This window comes from Netta rufina, assembly GCF_964035555.1.
Source record: "Netta rufina genome assembly, chromosome: 2".
Classification (NCBI taxonomy): domain Eukaryota; kingdom Metazoa; phylum Chordata; class Aves; order Anseriformes; family Anatidae; genus Netta; species Netta rufina.
The window spans coordinates 59,495,215-59,513,783 of record NC_140124.1 but is presented as its reverse complement, the minus strand read 5'-3'; the positions used below and the strand labels follow the sequence as shown (position 1 = coordinate 59,513,783).

The following is an 18,569-nucleotide window of genomic DNA, read 5'->3' as shown; positions in this document are numbered from 1 at the left end:
ACACTTGTGGTAGATTTCACATCCCTAAAATTAGCCTGGCTTATGCTTTTACAAATTCATTTGTTTTTAAGCTGACACTAGAAGTGACAGCAGGTATAATCATGAGCTTTACCTGTGACATGGCATGTCCATGTAATATTGTTCTTAGCATCTTTAGAGAGGCATTTTAGTTTAGTTTTGCTTGAAAAATGCATCAAAATGTTTTCTGCTAAGGCAAGATCATGTATTACGGCCCATGTAAAATAAGCAGGTTGCCTCAGTCCCAATCATGTGAATGTGTGTGTGCACGTGACATACCACAACTTGGTAGTATTTAGTATTTTGGGGGGTTATTTTCATAACTTTCTGCCCAGTTCCAGAATGTATTGAAGTCTCTGTGAATGTGACAATGACTCTAGCTGTCCTGTGAAAAAATGAGGGGTTGAATTTTAAGTATTCACAGTCCAGCACGGTTGATAAGCCTAAAATTCACTTCACTTTTTAGGTACTGAATAATTTTTCTATTGTGCTCAGCTGTATATATTTAGATAGATGAACTGAAATTGCTTTGTCCAGATAAGGGATATTGGCAGTTTTTCATAACAAGACAGATTCCAAGACAAGCCTTCCTACCTATATAAAACTGTAATATTGACTGAGAACATACGTGAGAAACATCAGCCTAAGTACTGTCAGAAAGTTCCTCCCATCAAGGTGTTGTTCCAGTATTCAGAACTGCTATATCAAATTTCCATGCTCCAGAGAAGAGTTAAGTGTTAAATAATTGAAAATGTTCTAATTATAGCATCTCACAGCTATTAGATACACTAATCTTTAACTGGGTCAGTTCATATACATATATATAAAAAAAGGCAATTGGCTAAGCATTGTTATCAGAGTACAAGATAAGGGGAATTGCCACATGAATCCCATGTGCCTACCTCTTTTAGATTACTCTCTGTGTGTTCAGCAAAAATTTTATCAGAAAGAAACTTTAATGTGCACAGTTACAAAATAAGTTTTCCCCAGATAAATTTTTCTCTTACTCTCAAATAATTAGAGGTGATGTGGTCCCCTTTGGAAGGGTTAAAACTGGTATGCTTCCTTAGAGACCTCTTAAGAAAATCATTATTATTACTACTTTGTTTATTTTTGTCAGTTGTTTTCTGCATCTTGCTAAATTCCTGACTCAGTAATATGCTTGACAGTGCACACCATGGGAACATTGTGATTCATGTGAAAAATTAAATTTTCTGTAATTTCATATTTCTTCCATTTCTGTTTATTTTTCCATTTCATTGAATGGTACTTTGTTTTTCTAAAAAAAAGAATAAAAATAAAAATAAATAAATAAATAAAAAAGGCCTGATAGATTTTCAAGTCATATTCTTGCATAAATTCAAGTTAACTATTTGTTTCATTGACAATACTGTACTCTTATTATAGAACAAAGGAAAACTTTGCATACTGGTAATACTTTTCAATGCCAGCAGTTCAGAAGATATTTTGAATTCAGTATTCAGTGCAACTTGCTTTTTGTGGTTATTTTTGTTTGTTTGTTTGTTTTTGGTGTTTGTTTCATTTTGTTGTTGTTTCGTTCTTTTTGTTTGTTTGGGGGAGGGCACTTTTTCTATTAATCTTACATCCAGTGATCACTTTTTTTTCTCCTCTGAAGAGTAAAAATCAAAATAAATCACCAGCAATATCTTCACTGGTCTGCTTCCAGCATTTTCTTGGAATTGCATCTTTCCAGAAGCCCTCAGCTGAACTGTAGATCAGAGAAAACAGCAGCTCCCTAACAGTCTACAGTAACTCAAAATACAGAATTGGGGTCTGGGACAGTGAGTAAAATCAGTGGTTCCAGTTAGAACTACAAGATGTATAAAAGATGTTGTTGCTGTGATTATCTGAATTGTTGCTGTGATTATCTGAATTGATGATTGGTCAGGAGATCAGAGGTAATGTGTTCTTTCACATAGTGCCATGGGATTTTAGAGTGATCAGCAGTGATACAGCTATAAAGTCAGCATGTAACTGGAACTTGAGTAAGAGTTTGTAAAAAGTGATGATGTATTCAAACAATTATTTTATCTATCCTGGCTGATCTTCCATCTAAGGTTAGCTAAATCCAATGCTGCTTAGCTTTTATGAACCAACAAGTTCTAGCCTAGTTTAATATGGCCTATAGTTTACGGCTTTACAATCCATAAATACTACATGTTTTTTCATGTTACCTTAACGCTCTACATCACTTCCACAGTTATGGAGTATAAATATTTTGTTCCAGAGGATAACATCAGAATAGTGGTATCTGCATTTATTTTACTACAGCCATAGAGACCAAGCCAGTTCTACTTCACAACTTACTGAATAGCACTTCTGGCACTGTAGACAAAGGCATTTAACACTGACAAGCTTTGATGTTTTCCTCCTCTTTCACTGAAGGTGATTAAGATCCTCTAATGCCAATAGACAGAGATTTAAAAAAAAAAAAAAAAAAAAAAAAAAAAAAAAAGGTTCATAGCAAATAGTCATGTATGTAGAAATGCATTTATGCTGACAGTGCATATCTTTTCCTCAGAGCATAGTGGAAATATGTCTAACATTTGATTTCTGATTGATGTTAGCATTATACTCCCCAAGTGTTCATTGTCTGAGTCTTTTCCCAAAAGTACTAGGGACACATGACTTAAATTAACCTCATGACTGGATGTTGGAGGGCTGGCTTCACATGCACACATTTTCCATTTACAGGGTTTCATAGGACAACATAACTGGCATTCATAACTGGACATTCTTTGCTCAACCCACATTTCTCATCCTTCTATGATTCTTCTGATCATTTTTATAACTAAAAGCAGATGTTGCACCATCATTCAAGTTCTTTGGTGATCAGAGCTGAAATCAGTGGAACCATGAACTGTTCCAGCTTCCCTTTAAAGTAGAGACAAAGTGCATGTAAAGGGCCTATAACCCACATACTATGTGAATATCAGTAATAACTATGATATGTTGAAGTTCTACATTAAAAATGTTACTGTTGTAAGGAGAAAAGAGGGAAGAATGAGAGCTAAGAGTTAGCTGAAACTGAGGAGCTGAAAACAATGGAACTCATTGAGAAAGTAATTGAGGTAGAGAAGAGATGAAATAGATGGGAAAACTGTGCTTAAATGAGCTTCCTACTGGTATGTCTCAAAGCTCAGGAGATCAGCTTACTTATCTTGTTCTTCCAGATAAGGAAGCAGAGAGCTAGCGAGTGAAGGTAACTGCTGAAGTTTGATGCAGCAGCAGAACAAGCAACCAAGCTGCAGCTTACCTGATTCCACCATAACACATCCGCAACAGAAGTAAGGAGGAAGCATTCAAAGGAGAAAAGAAAGAAATTGGGAAAGAGACTAGCGAAACACAAGAGGAAAAACTGTAAAAACACACACAAAAACTGTGAAAAAGCAAAATGGAAAAATGGGAGCAAGAGAAAATGAAGGGTATGGAAAGCAGAAAAGGTATAAGATGAGATAAATATTGATATAGACAACTCTAAGATTGGAAAAATAAGTTACAATGGGTTTATGTTATTCTCATGACAGAAGTGTGAAATGACTAGGTCTACTTTGAGCTATTTTGAACCGATATTGGTTTGGATGTGATTGTTAGGTTTAAGTGTTCTGACTGTGTATATATTGGGAACTGAGTAATATAAAATGCAGACTGAAAGAGAAGCAGCACTCAGTGGTAAATACGGATTTCAGCAAAATAGTGCATGTGGGAGGGACACATTTTTCAGGAAAGGTAATACCATAAAGGACCTTAGTCCCAACACATGCCATTTAAAAGTGTTACACAAATGCCATGTGGATATGTTTTCCATGTAAGCTACATATTTTATATCATCCTATTCTGGTTAAGTATTTTGATATTGCTTTTCATATCTTATGATGGAATAACTGACTGGGTGGATGAAGGGAAGGCAGTGGATGTTGTCTACTTTGACTTCAGCAAGGCTTTTGACACTGTCTCACAAACCATCTTCATAGGGAAGCTCAGTAAGTGCAGCCTAGATGAGTAGACAGTGAGGTGGGTTGAGAACTGGCTGGATGGCAGCGCTCAGAGGGTAGCAGTGAGCTCTCTAGTCTAGTTGGAGGCCTGTAGCTAGTGGTGTCCCCTGGGGGTCAGTACTGGGTCCAGTCCTGTTCAACTTATTCCTCAATGGTCTGGATGATGGAACGAAGTGCACCCTCAGCAAGTTTGCTGACAACACAAAGCTCAAAGGACTGGCTGATACCCCAGAGGGCTGCGCTGCCATTCAGAGGGACCTCAATGGGCTGCAGGGTTGGGCCAAGAGGAACCTCATGAAGTTCAACAAGGGCAAGTGCAGGGTCCTGCACCTCGGGAGGAATAACCCCAAGCACCACCACAGGCTGGGGGCTGACATGCTGGAGAGCAGCTCTGCAGAGACGGACCTGGAAGTCCTGGTGGTTAACCACAAGTCAGCGTTGTGCCTTGGTGGCCAAGAAGACCACCTAGGTGTCCTAGGGGGTATTCAGAAGAGTGTTGCCAGCAGGTCAAGGGAGGTGATCCCTCTACTCAGCCCAGGTGAGGCCTCACCTGGAGTACTGTGTCCAGTTCTGAGCTCCCCAGTACAAAAGGGACGTGGAGCTACTGGAGCAAGGACAGAGGAGGGCTACGAAGATGATCAGATGACTAGAGCACCTGTCATACAAGGGAAGGTTGTGAGAGCTGGGCCTTTTTAGCCTGGAAAAGTGAAGACTGAGGGGAGACCTCATCAATGTGTATAAATATCGGAGGGGAGGCTGTCAAGAGGATGGAGTCAGTCCCTTTTTGGTGTCTGCAACTGACAAGAGACAATGGGCACAAAGTAAAACATGAATATGTCTGAATATGAGAAAACTTTACTGTGAGGGTGACAGAGCACTGGCACAGGTTGCCTGGAGAGGTTGTGGAGTCTCCTTCTCTGGAAATACTCAAAACCCTCCTGGATGCAATCCTGTGCAATGTGCTCTAGGTGACTCTGAGCAGGGGGCTTGGACCAGATGATCTCCAGAGGTCCCTTCCAACATTAACCATTCCGTGATTCTATGATAAACTTTTCCAGTTGGTAAGAAAGTTGTGAGTGCTAAGTGCCATGACTAGCCCAGATGGAGTACAGAGAAAAATGAATTCGTAAAGCTACCAGAGCTAAGCAAATGCAAATATGTCATTACCCAGCTGTTTATTACAGTAATCCCACTATCTTGTTTTTAGGGAGTACATATCTGTTCGCAAGTGTAGGGGGATGTGTGTGACAGGTTTGGAGGCGGTCACTGATGATTGGAAGCTCCTCAATCAGGTGACATTAAGATGTCCTTGCATTGAGCAAGAGTAGTAGGAGCAACTGCCCACACAAACTCCTTGTGTGTATGTGTTCATTTGTAGTGTTCAGAATCTGGACTGGATTGCTTCATTTTGGTAGTAGCTGATGTTTATCTGTACACATCATAAAAATATTCTCTGGGTTGCACATGCAGTGAAAGCATAGAAGCCTTTTCCCACATCATAGAGTTCAACCATCTACATACAGAAGGCAGGTGAAAGTTGGGATGGGAAATGGTTAGAGTAGACTGTCCAAAATCAGAGCAGACTAATGACAACATGAGATGAGAATGAAAATTACTTGAATCCCAATCCAGTAAATTGTCCACTAAGACCTGCAGTTGTTCTGCGTAGCAACAGGCACCACAATAAACTTGGTCATGTCACATTATCCTGCTGGTTTTTGGAGAGAAACAGACACACTCAGAGGGATGCTCAACCCCCTGGTACATGTACCATCCCCTCAAAGCAGCTATTGCCCTCCCTTGTGTAAAGTGGAAGCTATGTACCAAGTCTGCACTTGAGCATGCCAGTTATGTACCATAAGTACAGTAAGTTACTAAAGCCTGTCAACCCTTACACAAACACAAAAGCACACAGAGCTATATAGTTGGGACCTAGGAGTATGTGTATAATTAATCAAGCAATAGTTTGCCATACTCTTTACTCATTGTGACTTACTTACTTCCTCATAACTGGTACAAGATGGTGCCAAGTGAAAGTTTCTAGCTCTTTCCTTTTGTTGGTGGGTGATTCTCTCCAGAATACATGCTGGATTTGAGCCTGGTGGTTTCTATTCTTCGGTCCTGCTACTGAGAAACTCCATTAAATCACAAATACATTTCACACATCCTTATGCATTGGTAATAAAATGTATAATAAATTCTAACACGGTTGTGCAGCCAGCATAAAAGAGAAGAACTTACCCGTAATACCAAGAAATCGTACTAACCCTGTATTGATTTCAGCTCAGGAATACTTCACAACACAAAGGCCTACACACCCACAGGCACAGCAGATGCCAGGCTAATCGATCCCGCACTGCATTTGGAGGGTGGGAGTCCTCGAAAACAAGTAAGTGGTTTTGTTCCCTTTCTATTTTGTCCCTTCAAAAAATGAAGTCTCTCTCACCTTGGAAGATTTATTGAGATTCTGAATGAAGAACAAACATTTTATGTGTGGTAAGGTGGTAAAGACTGCCTTTTCTAAAGGCCATGATTCATGTCAACAGTAATCTAAGATAAAATTACAGTGTTAAATTATGTATACTTTAGATATATATTGTGTGCTATAAAATGTATGCTAGCATAAAGAAAACAAGTATGTTTTGCTTTTAAATTTGTTCTCTGGATAAGGAAGTTGCACATCAATTTTTTTTTTTTTCCCCAAAGATTTGGGCTTGTTTTGCATATTCCATCGTATCTTCAGCTTTTTAAAATAATTGAAATTCTTGCATCAGTTGATTTCTTAGTTTATTATGATATCTAATGAATACTAGTAGCATCTAATTAATTAAATCTCTGCTTAATTACACTTTGTAATTTTTCTATGCAAGTATTTCTCGTGTAGAGCTGTGCTGGCACATACACTAATACATTAAAAAAAAATAATAATAATAATTCATATATCCTTAGGGCCACACAGCAAGTGCCTGCTACATCCTCTGTAGGGTTTTAGGTGCCCGCTGTAGCATTTAAATACCAGAGAGCACTGAGTTATTCAGACTTGCATTTACCTTGGGCTGCCCAACCCTGTGCAGTCAATGAAGAGGATTAGTAGCAAAAGGCACTCTCCTCTGACATTCCAATTGCTCTGTAACACTGAAAAGCCAGAATAACGCCCTAAAATGTCATGGGTGCTGTAGAGATGCTTTCACTAAGGCCACTTGCTAGCAACTGAATGGGAAATATTCATGTAATGCATTTCCATGGAAATATTTATGCTAGTTTGGGGTTAAAGAGCTCATTTTTTTCCACTTGGTTTAGGCAAGGTGCCAGGGGACATTTTACGCATAATGAGGATTTTGCTATAAATTGTTTTTTATTGCATTACAATACGCAGCTTGGACCACAGAAGAAAAAAAAAAAAAAAAAAAGAAAATCAGAATAAAATGACATTTGTTATCTCAAATAAGATAGCTCTAAAGGGAGATCAAAAGGACAAAAGCTATGCCTATGCTACCAAGCAGTGTAGTGCAGAAGGAGCATATCTACCAGCTTTGTAGATATGCTCCTTCCAAGTTGGTAGTTGGTTAGAAACAGTTGGCATTGAGGACCTGACAGCCATACTGTATGTATTACGGGGAGGAGATGATTTTGGTCCAACTCGACCAGCTCCGGTCTGGTCCTGTGGACAGAATGTCTATTAATGGTGGAAGCACACTCCTGCAGTACGTCTTAGTCTTAGTGTCTCATCCTAAACAAATCCAGTGTGTGTGTTCCAGGGCATTCTTCGATCCAAACCAAATCAGAGTAAAGCAGGACAATCCAGAGCTTAGTTTCAGAGGTGCACTGCCAACCTGAACCATTAACACTAGTGACCAAAAGAATGTATTTGATATTTTTTTAATTATCATCCAAACTGCTGTTAAAATCAATAGAAAGACTTGGTTGATTTTAGCAACAGGGTTTCCTTTTTCTCCACACAAGGTGGAGGTAAAGGATACAATTACTAGACAATAAAAGATGAAGGGAACAAGAAAGGGAGAATAGGAGTGCACATGCATGTTGTCATTCACCAGAGATGCCTTTTCCACAATTAAGCATCTTTAAAGCTGTGTGATTTCGGGGCATGGTTGAATGTGGATTCTGAAGATGGGAAATAATCACTGGAGGCAAATTTAACATCCTGATCTTGGTGTCTCTGGACACTTGGAAGTATTAAACAGCTGCAGACCACAGTATTAATGACACCAGAACTATGACTCAGCCGCTCTTCCAAATAAAGTGTTCTGCAATGTGTATTAGGAATTAAATTAATACAGCATATAAGTACTCGAAGAGATGCTGAATTTGGACCAAGATTCCATGAAGCCCCCTGAGTCAGTATGTGTACAGAGTCATGCTACCACTCTTCCAACATTTTTATGCTCTCATTAAAAGACTAAGTGTAGCTAGCATGCAGATTTTCCCCCGTGGTGAAATATCAAAAATGTTTTGTGTCTCGTTTTGGCTGTTGTGTTGATTTGGTATTATCAGCTTACTTTTTTTTTTTTTTTTTTTTTTTTTTTCTTCTCCAGTTAACGGGATCCAACATTTCTTTGCGTAAATGAACGTATTCTGGTAATAAATTGGAAAGAACCGCATCTGGATTGCTCTTTTATTGCCAACAGTTTCTCAGACTCTGTGGAGTATGCAAAAATTAGCTCATACTGAAACACGAGGCCAAAGAAACTAAATCCTAGAGGGAGATGGCCTAACACAGGCTAAATGTTTAAGATGTTAGAACTCACAGAAAGCTGAGCACAAAGGACAACAAAGAAGGTTTTTAAGTGCACCTGCTTGGCAGATTGCACACAAAGGTGGCATTATGTAGAGGTGGAAGATTTCCAGCGGAGGTGATAAAAACTGGAGCTTCCAGACCTGGAAACAAGGTGCCGCCAAGGAATCGCGAGGAGGGGGGATGCAGTCAAGACAGTTTGTGTAGCCCTGATCACATTCTCCCCTCATTTTTATCAATGTTTTGAAAAAAAAGTCAGCTGGCTTCAATGCCAATTGCCACAGGTATTCAGTGAGGTGAACGTTGTAGTGGCTACAGCCTGTAAACCAAAAATAGACGCTGCGCACTCATTTTGTGTATTGTGCTTAGATGACATTGCATCACTTACATTATGTACGTATGATCACCCTGCGTTTACACAAAGCTCCCACTCCAGTCACCGATTTAATGGTGGAGGACGCAGTTTACTGAGGGGTTGCTGTTGTTAGTTGAGTTATTGTTATGTGGAAGCCCTCCTCTCTCCCTGGTTTATTTGGCAGCCCTAAGCCCTTCATGCACCGATCCAGCTAGTAGAAACCCCATAATCTATCACTCCCGGTGCTTCGCGTTCCCTCCAGCTGTCCCCTCGGCGCTGAGGGGCACGGCTCCACCCGCTGTCCCCCACCGCCCCCTCAGGCCGCCATGACGGGGCCGCGCCCCGGCGGAACCGGCTCCCCCCTCCCTCCCGGAAGCGGGTTCCGCCCGGCGGCCGGGGGGCGTGGCCAGGGCTCCCGGTAGCCCCGCCCCTCGCGTCCCGCCCCGCCCGCTCGCCCCGCGGGCCCCGGAGCTCGCCCCGCGCCGCCGCCGCCGCCGCCGCAGGTGAGGGGAGACCGGGACCGGGAGCGGGGCCGGGAGGGGGAGCGGGGCACGGCACCACCGCGACACCCGCCCCGGCCTCCCGCCCCTCCCAGACACCCCGGGGACGGGCGGGAGCACCCGGGGGGTGTCGCGACGCGGGCGGGGTGTCGCGATACCCGGGGGATTGTCGTGACTCGGGAACGTGTCGCGACATGGGGGGGGCGTCGCGAGCGCATCGAGGGAGAGGGAGAGGGCTGGGTTGGCTCCGGTGGGCCACCCCCACCCTCCCCCATGGCGGACAAAAGGCTCGGTGGGCCCCCCGCGTAGGAGCACCCTTGGGTGCTGCCGCGGCTGGGCGAGCCGCGAGAGGGGGGGGGCTCCGGTAGCAGCCCCCGGCCCCGGCTCCTTCCCTCCTCGTAGGGCGAACGGGCCAGGCACCGCCTGAGCCCCCCTGTCCCAGCTGGGCGCCCGCCGCCGAGCACCCCTGGGTGCTCCTGGTAGGAGGGCAGTGGGCTGGAAGCGACCCCCGAGTGCTCAGCCTCTGCGTGCTGCAGCGCCCAGCCTCGCGGTCCCCCGGCTGGGAGCGGTACGGTTGGCTGCTGGTGAGGTGGGTGGGTAGGTTATGGAAAGGTCTGCAGAAAAAAAAAAAAAGAAAAAAAGAAGAAAACAAGCTCAGCAGCGGCTCTTCATCATTTTCGGTCAACTTTCAGGCTTTTTGGGGAAAGAGGGGAGCTGTGTGGACTTGGAGAAGGTACTGACGTTCCCGTAGTTATTAGCACAAATAATAGCGATTCTTCATTAAAAATCACGTTTCTTCTTTTCAGCCTAATTGACCTAATAGCATGCACCCCAACACCTAAACCCTGGGAAGTTGCATGTGTTCCTAATAGGTGGCAGAGGAATTACACGACACCTAATGGCAGAAGTTACAGGGGTTGCTAGTGTTGGTGATGTTTGCCTTTTATCCCACTCCATGAAAATGAAAGAGGTGTGCTGTTGCACAAAACAGTCAAAAAAAGCCCTCAGTACTCTGCATGAGAAGTCAATGGTGGGGCTAAATATGCTGTGACATTAAATAGTGACCGTGTGCCTTTACTAATACAAATTCCATCATCTCAGTCTTTGCTTTGCCATGTTCCTCTAAATTTGAGGAGGGGAAGATACAACTCTTTTAGGATGAAATCAGTATTCTAAGAGTTGCTTGCGCTTTGGCACTGTTCAAATAAGGTCTTTCTTGTTTTCCTAAACCTTAAAGAGAGTGTCTCTAGCCACAGAGGAGAAAGCTAGAATGTGGGCTTGCCATGCATTTGTTGTAATCTGTTACCTGTGGGCATGTTCTCTTTATATACATAATCCATAGAAATTGGTTGTCTGGGGGAGAAGGTGGAGTCAGGATGGTGAGAGATGTGGCTCTGCAGATAAGGCAGTGCTGGCTAAAAGCAACTAAAGGGGAATATGAGACTGTTAAATAAGCGTTGTTATAGGCCTTGCAGTGACCTGAGTCTCCCCTGTATTCAGATACCCATCCATAAGAACAGTTCTGCTCTTAACTGGCGCTAAGCCATCCTCTGACACCCCTGCAGTGACTTTTTTTAAGGGGCTGCCCTGAAGCAGGAGTGTTCTGTCTGAGATGAGCCTTTGCCCCTGTTAAATTTCAAGTGCGTCTGACTTGGAAGGTAGAACTGCTGAAGCAAAGGATGTTGCCGCCTTAGAAACTGATGTAGCCCGCTCCTTGGTATCAAAGAGTAATGTAGGTACGGTGTCTGGTTACGTCAGAAGTTGTCCAGGCAAACATTTCGGCTGATTGCCAACAGCATTGTTTTCCCCGCGGCTTCACAATTGAAGAAGAAATAATTGTACGAGAAAAGTCATGTAACTCGGTGATCGGATTTGTTTGTTTTGCCAACCAAGCCAGTGCTATGGGATGTAGTGGACCTGTTGTGTTCTGGGCAGGGAGCTTCCCACCCCCTGGAGAGCGCTTACAGCCAACTTCCAGCAAACTTCTGATGGCTCCAAGCTATTGAAATTACTTTGCATCTAAATTGAGATCTATTTTAAGTGAACAAGGTAGTTCGGTATGCTAGTGACAGCTTTCTAGTGAATATATTACGGCCTACCCACATCACACGCACAATTATGGGACGACTGTTTTAAGTCTCCTTCCTACCTTATGAAGAATGGATGTAAGGAACCAAGAAAATAGAGCAGTCGGTCTAATTACCGCAACTCCACTGAACGTTCTGCAAAATGTTGTATGAATTATTAAGGAGGGAAGAATGGCTATATGTTATTAGTCTGCCTGATGCAGTGTTTAAGAAAATCAGCTCTTGGGGTGGTAGGTCTAAAATGTTACTGCTAGGTTTTACTGTCTGCAGAATCTGAAACTTCCAGTTTTGGTTTGCAGACAGCCCAGGGAGTTGTTAAATCTTGGTTTGCTTCTTATGTTTTCTCAACTTTTGGGAGTGGGAGTGAGCACCTACCAACCAAGGCTTTGTTGGTGGTCACACCTATTTGTCAGATCTCTTTGGTAGCCACGAACCCAACAATCAGAGCATTTGGCTTATATGGCTGAGTCTTAGAAGCCCTGCACAAGAGCAAAAAAATCTGAAGAGAAAGCAGTGCTGGATTTAGGAGTGGAAGCAAGTAGGGAAGAAGTGTGGTTTCAGCTAAGTAATACTGCACTACAACTTCCTGATGAGAGAGGATTGATTGCCCTTGCGTACAGCCTGGCTTAGTCTTTGTTACTAATGTTTTGTTTTGGATTAGTTTTATGTCCGTCAAGATTTCTAGCACCTCTCGGGCAACAGATTGGTATGCTGTGCACAGAGGGGAAAAATGGAGAAACAGGTGTGTAGGAGATGTTAGGCAATGTAAAGAGGAAGTGTAATGAGCGACAGTTACTATAGAGAATTCAAAATAAGCTGTGCTGTAATCAGTTTATGATGGTAATGTGGAGAGGAGCCAGGAATGCAAAGAAGGTAGCACAAACAAGATATGGAGTTGGTTGCGTAGTAACTCTGCAATCGGTACTTAGTAGAATTGATGATGCTTGTTTTGTGATATTGGCTCCTTAGTTCAGCGATTACAGTATAAATTGAATTCCTACCGGTACAGTTCATTTAGCACATTGTGTTTTTTCTCCTTACCAGTAAGCTTACTACTACATCATCTGATGCAACAGTGTGGGAATGCCTGGTGCAGTGGCCCACAAGGTTTCGATAAAAAATTGCGAGTAAATGCACCGTATGACCAAACTGGCATTTCTGCAAATTACGGAAAATGTGATTTTGCAAAGGAGCTCGGTACCTGTGCTTGGTAGGTAGGTAGAAAGGATCTGCTACGCGTTCAGGCCTCGGTACCTGTTTCACTTTACTCTCTGAAATGCTAGCTGTCCCCTTCTGTGCTGCTGTTAGACTTGATCTTTAACTCTGATCCTTGTCTCCAGTAGTCTGAGAATGCTTATGAGTAACGCCCACGTCAACACTAAACAGAGTGCGGTAAACATGGAAGTCTTCCAGGCACGGAGCTTCTATTGAGAGCAGTAAGAGCCAGCTACACATTGTATCACCTGCTCTTTGCCAGTGCTCCTGTTGAACGGAGCCCATTGGGCAGCACATAGTAAGGCTAACCTGTCGTTTCAGGGTTGTGCAGTCCTCTTGGCATAGCTCTGCTCTTCCCTGGGAAGGGTGGTTAGTGTGGAAGTAGTTCATTCCAGCCAAACTTTCCCCGGTGGAATTTATTTCAGGCTTTAAAATGAAATAAGCTATACAGACCAAAAAACAGTGTTATTGTGACTGACTTCTGCAGGCATGCTGTGCCGGTCCCAAAAAACACTCTTGACCAAAAAACACCACCTTGACGTGGTGCTGTGGAAGCTGTTTGACTAGATGGACCCAAAGGCTCTACTCAAAGCAAGGGTGGGAGAAGCTCATCCTTAATCACTTGTCACTGTTACTATGGATGTCAAAGTAAGCAAAATTGGATACTGAATGAAAGCAATTACTGTGTGCCAGAGCTGTTTTGGTACCACACCACTAAATTAGAAAGTTTTTATGTACTTAACCACCTAAATTAATTCCACTTTTGTAGTGTAACATGCAAGTAAAACTTCATTCCAACCCTCAGGACTCTTGGTTTTTAAGAAATAACTTTAAATTGCACACTCTAACAAGCAGTTTCTGTGAGGTCAAAATTTGTATTTAACAATATCTCGATGAAGACTTTAATGCAGTGCTCCAGTGACTGGACCAGTGTGATTATTACTGTTAGCTCAGTAGTCATTATTGCAATTTAACTTCAAAAACGTAAATGTATAAAAGGTCTGAGATTTATCACTGTTTTTAAATGTATAATACAAGGGTGGTTTGGGGCTTTTTTTTTTTTTCTCCACTGATGTAATTTACATTGGGAAATCACTGATGCAGCACTGGTCCATATCAGTATTAATTGTTGAAGCCTCTTTTCTTCATCTTTTGGTTGTGTATTTATTTATTTTTTCCCTGCTGCTAATCAAACACGATGGCTCTGAGATTCTAGTTCATTCATATGCACTGGAAGTAAGGTACATAATAAAATAGGAAAACTTAACCTAGGAAGAAAACACTCCAGTCTGGACTCCTCCTCTATACAGACCTGCATGGTCATTCAGAATTTAGAGAGCAAATGCATTAGGCTAAATATCAGAAATGACTTTTCATTAAGCAAGTTCACCCTCTAAAATTATTAAACAGCATTGCAGTGAAAAAAAAAGATGGCATACATGTAACTTTCATCATGAAATTCAGTGTGGGCTGGAACATCTTGGAGTACCAGAATAGGAAGATATGCACTGTAACTTGTTGAGATGCATAAAATGGTATTACTTGATTGTTTTGTCCCTGTTAATTGAAGACTACAAAAAGAACAATAATGGCTTTAAGAAAGCTACTGGTCTGAATTACTACTTTGGTTTGCATCAGTACTAATTTAGTTTTAACTGTAGTTCAACACAAGGAACCATTTTCAGAACAATTCATTCAAAAATACAGTTGCATTTGTTTTAGAAGTATTAAAAATCCAAATGATTTGTGTAGCTGCAGTGTTCTTTCTGGGAAGAACTTGGGTCTTTCAGTTGTGGTTGTGTAGCAGAGCTTGAGCTATCACGGCTCTTTGGACTTAGAGGAGTTAAATTCTAAATCTTCATCCAAGTCACACCTCAGTCCTCTTGTTTAAGTCTTGTCTTGATAATAACTTGGCTCTTATGTTGTGATCTGTGCTTTTTACCCTTCTTTTACTGCTGTGAGGAGGGAAGAAACTCGCTTTTGACCCATACATATGGTACATCTTTAATGTTTCTGTGCTTTGTTTAAAAAAAAAAATAAATAATAATCCCATAGCAGACATTGCTGGTGGGTATTTCCTGTGTTCACAATAGGAGGGTTATGAGATTGATGTTCTTCAAGAGCTGATCCAGAAAGTGTTATAGGAAAGCCTGTATGTGTATTCCCATGTGACTGGCTCCTTGTCAACCAGTAACTCTAAATGAGTGCATATAGTTATTAGCTTTACTGGTAGGGTTTACAGTTACAATTACACTTAAATAATGATTTTGTAGGGCAGCTGCTTACCAAAATGTTAGTATTTCTCAGCCACTTTTTGTCCAACTACTGAAGAGTGGGATATGCAATGTTTCTTGAAATCATTCAAAAAGTTTAGAGGGTCCTGCTTTTTTTATTATTATTATTATTTTATTTTTTATTTTATTTTAAAGAAACTTCTTTACTGTCCTGTCTCTGTCTCTTTAAAGGCTTTTCTTTTGGATCCTGTTGCCAAACTTGATCTTCTTAGGTAATCGTTGGTTTGGCACATGTTGAACTTTTGTAGTAGAAAAGCATCTGTTTTTGTTAAGATTGCATGAAGGCTTAACCCTGTTGTCTTTTCTGTCTTGCAAGGGCTGTTCTTAATAGCTCTCAAAGTCAAATGGGACAGAAGAATGAAATAACCCAAGAAGAGCATTATTCTCTGCAAGGCAAACTAGTTAGGACTGAGACCATGTGTGTAATGTGCGTAGTTTAAGTGAGTTTCTTCAGGCTGGAGTATTTTGAAAAGAACTGCAAAACCAAATTAGTATTAGCGATCTTACGTGTAGTTTGGCAAATTTGAAGAAAACCACCAACTGCTTGGTGAACAAAGTTTAATATTGTAATCTTTCAAAGACTTTTTTTTTTTAAAAACACATTTGGGGGAAAAAATAATTATTGGAGGAGAAACTGAAGCAGGAAACAGTTTTGCAGCCAAATACTAGGATTTTTAAAGAAATATGAACAGTGAAATACAATACAATACAGTGCTGAAATATTCATAACTGTCCCAGTCAGGCTAGCATAGTTATTCTCTGATTTGTCAGTAGGAACTGACTTTGTTTGAAGGAGAGATTTTCAGAAACTTGATTTCTCTTTCTCATCAGACTGAGGTCTTTCCTGCTGGCCATTATCTGTGAACAACGAACTGGGTTTTAATGAAGCTAACTCTTCGAGAATTTGTGCGGGACTCAGCCTTTATGTATATTAAGGAGAAAGAAATAAATCCCTGAGGGAAAAAGGATGTAGAATTAGGTTCTGACTCTGCAGAACTGACACTGTTAGAAGTTATTGCAGCTGAATCGAGAGCATGCAAGTGATCAGCTGGAAAGAAAATGTTTTCATAAGTCAGCAGTAGGGAAGGTTTTTCAGGCCAGAGGAAATCCTATATTACACGGTGCAATGTTGAAAAGGTGTTTGGTCACATGCTTCTCATTGGATTTTAAATGTTCATGGGTGCTGAAAGGAATACAGCTCATACTTTAGTGTTGCAACGTGTAGGTTTAATTCAGTTAAATGTTGACAGAGATACCAGATTTTGCCATAGACAGTTCTTCCCTGGAGGGACTGACCTTTACAATAAACTGGCTGTGGTTAGTGAGCGCTGCTAGAATGCCATTGTCGTTGTTGTGTCGTGTGGCTGACCACAGGAAGAGAGACGCTTGAGACCCATCTAGTGATGTGTACCATCCTTACCGTTGCTTGTTCTAAGATTTCTTGAATTTGGTGTGTGATTGCAAAACTAGTTATGTTTTTGTTATCTGCTTTACCTGGTTACCCAGGAACTCTGGAATGCACATCATGTTTGCTTCTGCATTCAGAGATCAATCTGTGATTTTCATGTGCATTTCTGTAATAGAAAGAACGCTTTTTTAGAGATTATGTTAAAACTTAGAAAATTTTATTCTTTTAAGTCATTTAACAGTTCTGCAGTGTTTTGAATTATGTGCACGGTAAGAGCTGTAGGAATTCAAGTGAGAACAAAAAACAATTTTTGAAGTTACTTTACATTTTCAGAACATTTAACTTGGAAATGTCTTCTGTCCTACAGCAGAAAAAAAAATCAGTATTTTAAGCAGGACAAAATCAAAACCGCTTTGCATGGGGACTTAATGTGGAAAGTGATGAATTAACCTGAACATTAAAAACTTCATGCTAAGTTAATGAACCAAATGCCATCCATTTCTAGCAACTGTCTGTTTTATGCCCATAGTACGTGAAATAGCCATTAAACTCTACCATTATCACATGACTGGCAAGTATACATTGAACTAAAAGGCGATTAATTGCTGATTGGGTCTTTTAGGTCTACCACACTGACTGCCAAATTCTCAAATGATAAATATAATAGTTTAAGAATAAACGGTGTCCAAGATTGGGAGGGATCAGACTTAATTGTGTTTCAGCTTCATGAGTGTCGTATTAATATGCAATGTCAGGTCTACAACCACTTGTGCATTTGAATCACCTTCTCAAAAGGTTAATTACAAGTCCTCGTGTATTTGCAAACCAGTCTCATTCACGGAGTCATGCATATGAAATCCTTTTGCCATGAATAAAACAGAAAAATTATTAGGATTTTAGGCAGAGCAATTTACACTGTACAGAATGTAAACAGGAGGGGGGGACTTACTGGAACATATATGGCTGCAAAAGTTATGCTCTTACAGTACTACTACAAAAGAGTACTTACACATTTGCAATGGGGTGGTACAACAGATGGTAAAGTCATACAATGATTAAGTAACTTACTTTGCCAAGTCAGATTTCACTAATGAAATTTGTTTGCTACAGCTGGATGATTCCTCAGCGGAATAAAAGGATTTTTTTTTTTTTTTTTTTTGAAATGCAAAATCCAACACACTCCTATTTTGTTAGGTTCCAGTTGGCTGGTGCATTGATGCAGTCTGCCTGTGGAGAGGGAGAACGCTTGCCTGTATTTGTGAAGAGGAGACGGAGAATTTAGTGGTACCTGCTTCGTGATGTCTCTTGCTAATAATCTGTGTTTGGTCCTGTGTGCTTGCACCACTTGTGCTGCGGCCTTTGATGTAAATGTGCTCGTACCTGCTGAATCACTTATTCCTGCATCTGTCATTGCCAAAAGCCAATTAAGAAAAAGAGTGGGGATTACTTGTTAGGATAAGTTGGTATTCTGACTCTGCTTTTGTTGAAACTTTGTCCAGCTGGGCACTGGTCACACAGAAGAAGGCGGTATCTGCCTCAAATGCTTTATTTGAAAGCTTAAACTTTTTCTATGTCAAGAATTTCATAGGAGTGTTATTCAAACAAGGCTTCTGTGTTCATTCTTTCTGTACTAATACCTTAAAGGATTTAAGGGTGTCCACGTGATTCTTTTACCATAATAATATATGAATGGCTAATGAGGCAAAGTAAGTTGTTTGGAGCAGGAGAAATTCCCTGAGCTATTAACATCAGGACTAGTCTCACTGCGCAGCAAGGTGCATGCAACATACAAACACTGATGGCATCCCTTCTATAGATCAGCCTGAGAGTGTTGATGCAGCCTGCCATGAGCCTAGAAGGAACTTGTTTTTGCTTTGCAGATACCATTGTTTTCTAGATTTCTGTGTAGCAAGTTAACTTTCC

General features: G+C 41.3%; 1 protein-coding gene across 2 annotated transcripts in view; it reads left to right on the top strand.

The window, feature by feature from the left end:
* Window positions 1-9,580: 9,580 nt before the first annotated feature.
* RALA (RAS like proto-oncogene A) overlaps window positions 9,581-18,569 on the top strand; it is a 28,212-nt gene continuing 19,223 nt past the window's right edge. The window contains exons 1-2 of one of the 2 annotated variants that reach the window (XM_084282729.1): window positions 9,598-9,645; window positions 17,841-17,930. The gene's annotated coding sequence lies outside the window, so the exon portion shown is untranslated. Of the gene's footprint in view, window positions 9,646-17,840; window positions 17,931-18,569 lie in introns of both variants that reach the window. The other variant, XM_084282730.1, reaches the window with a different exon arrangement.